Genomic DNA, 2,526 nt, shown 5'->3' on the forward strand with positions numbered 1-2,526 from the left:
CAAACCCATGTAACCCCTAGAGAACAGATCCTCAAACGGCCTTAAGAGTAAAAATAAATTGATTTATCTGTGCCAACTGTAGGGCCTTAATACCCAAAAGGAAAGTATAACCAAAAATTAAAGGGATCAACATAGCTTCATAAGAATCCACATGTATAGCTAAAGGCTACATAACAAGTAACAATGCCAGACAAGCAATACCTTCTTTTGAGTTGTTGGCCAGGGTGGCCTAAGGGACTCCCAGATAGTAACCCAGTATAGAACTGGGAACATGAACAGCAGACCCCCAATCTTATCCAAAGGAATATTGACAACTGATTGCTGCTAGATGAGGAAGAGCTGATCTTCCTAAAACAAGGATCTCTAGATAGGCTGACTAGATTCACCAGATGGACAAGTAGTGGGGAATGGCTGGGGGTGCTGACAAAACAGCAGACAGTAGCAGGGATATCAGAGTATAAGGGCTCTAGTGGGGTGAGGGAGGCTATGGGAGGGTGCCATCTGGGAGGTGGGTGTAAAAATAAATTAATTTTTAAAATGTGGGAAACAACATATTTTTAAATGAAATGGAGATCTTTAAAGGGTAAAACCTCATTCAATTTTATGTCTTACGGGGCTTATTCTGAATTCAATATTATATAACTATTAATTCAACTCTGAACCTAAAATTTACAGCCACTTTTGAAAGAGATGTATCAATTCTTGCTCTGGAAATTGTTACTGAATATGTTAAAGCTGTAATGAAATGGCTCTTCAAATCATGTGGTTATTAAATAAAATAAAAAAAAAGAGTATTGGTTGCTCTTGCAGAGGACCTGTGTTCAATTTTCAGCATGTACATGGTGGCTAATAACCATCCATAACTCCAGTTCTAGGGGATCTGACACTGCACAAGATAGGTGCATTTACAAACATGTAAGCAATATATGCAAGCACATAAAATAAAAATAATAAAATATTTTTTTAAAGACAGAGTGAATTTCCTTTATTTGCTAATGTCTTTTTTTTCTAATTTCCTCTTAACATCAAAAAAAAATGCATCAATCATCTTGGTACTGACAACTGACATATATACACTCTCCCTCCCTCACTTAAACTGGAATTATTCTCGTCTTTCTGTCATACAGACCTCTCACCTCTTGAATTTTTAGAGAGTCCTTATTGTAAAATCACCACTGAAAGTCCAGATGGAAAATAAGGTCATTTTGCCTTGACCAATGTGTTTCTTCCCATCTGCATAGTTGTATAGACTGAATAGTGTGTCCCACTCGGGCCTCTTCTCTTCCTGAGCCCTGCATGGGCCTTTCCTGCCTCAGCTCCAGCCTGCCCGGCTGCCTCCTCTGAGTCCCTCTGCCAGGCCTTCCCACTCTGCCTCCTGTGCAGTCCTAGTCTCGCCATGCACTCTCTCGTCTCCTTTCTTTGCTCGTAAGGGGCATTCTTGCCCATGAGGTCGCATCACCTGCGAGGTGGTTACCACCCAGTGCTGCGAGGTGGTTACCACCCAGTGCTTGTCTCCACTCCTGTCTGTGCTGCAGGGCTCTCGATGTCTCGTAAGCCTGTTATGTCCGTGTTTTATATCTTCCCTCTCATCCCCAATCTGAGTGCTGTTCTGCAGCACCAACTCTCCCACCGTTTCTGAGGGGGGCTCGCTCTGCTCTCTCTTCCGCTCTTCCGTCTCCTGTGTTTCCCACACTCATTCCTCTCCCCTCGCGCAGAAGCAGTCCTTTGAATTCTCTCCTAACACATTTTTGGCTGAATACCGTACATTTACTTCCAAGCTGTAGGAAGTTCTAAAATTCAGACTTACATCCCTCGCATGCCCACATGAGATGACCTACACTGTGACTCACACTTTTAAAAGCAGACCCGTGCCCTCTGAGGTCAGGGGCTCAGAATTCGGTTCCCCTACCTTACCTGTACTTCTTCACACCTCTGTCCACTGCTCTTAGGAGTTCCTTGTTGTCAAAGATTGCTCAAAGCTGACTTCCAAAGCTCACGTCACTGCTACGTGGAGCCGTTAGCAGCGTCACACGCAGGCTTGTCCTGTGTCCGCCGTGTCCGGCTGCTGCCGCCTCTCTAACCACCGCGCCATCAGATGCGCTTCCCCAAGTCTGTGTCCCGTGCGCACCGTGCGCCGTGGCCCCGGGTCTGGTTCCTCCTGCTGCGGAGGAGAGACCGCGGAGAGGTAGCCGGAAGGAGGGCCTGTGCGGCCATCTTGGGACGGAAGCCGGTGCGGAGAAGCTCAGCCCAAGGCGGGACAGAAAGGTGGCCGGCATCTCATCCGCACTGCGAGAGGGGCCGTTACCGACCCGGGCGAGATGCAGGCCAAGGTGGGCGGTGCGGGAAGGACCTGGACCGGCGCACAGAGCTGGGTGCTGGGTGCCAGGGTTAGTCTCTGTAAGTTTCCTCATCCCACCAAGATATAAACTATAATAAACTCACATACAAATATGTTATATGGTTTGTCTGATAGCTCAGGAGACAGACAGAGAGAGAGAGAGAGAGAGAGAGAGAGAGAGAGAGAGA

At 46.8% G+C, this 2,526-nt stretch overlaps 1 long non-coding RNA gene across 1 annotated transcript in view; it reads right to left on the reverse strand.

Annotated features, from left to right (window-relative positions):
• LOC103730654 overlaps positions 1 to 2,324 on the reverse strand; it is a 127,110-nt gene extending 124,786 nt beyond the window's left edge. The window contains exon 1 of the long non-coding RNA XR_607107.3: positions 1,915 to 2,324. This is a non-coding gene — a long non-coding RNA (uncharacterized LOC103730654). The remainder of the gene's footprint in view (positions 1 to 1,914) is intronic.
• Positions 2,325 to 2,526: the final 202 nt, after the last annotated feature.

This window comes from Nannospalax galili, unplaced genomic scaffold (assembly GCF_000622305.1).
Source record: "Nannospalax galili isolate Female #2095 unplaced genomic scaffold, S.galili_v1.0 scaffold534, whole genome shotgun sequence".
Taxonomy (NCBI): domain Eukaryota; kingdom Metazoa; phylum Chordata; class Mammalia; order Rodentia; family Spalacidae; genus Nannospalax; species Nannospalax galili.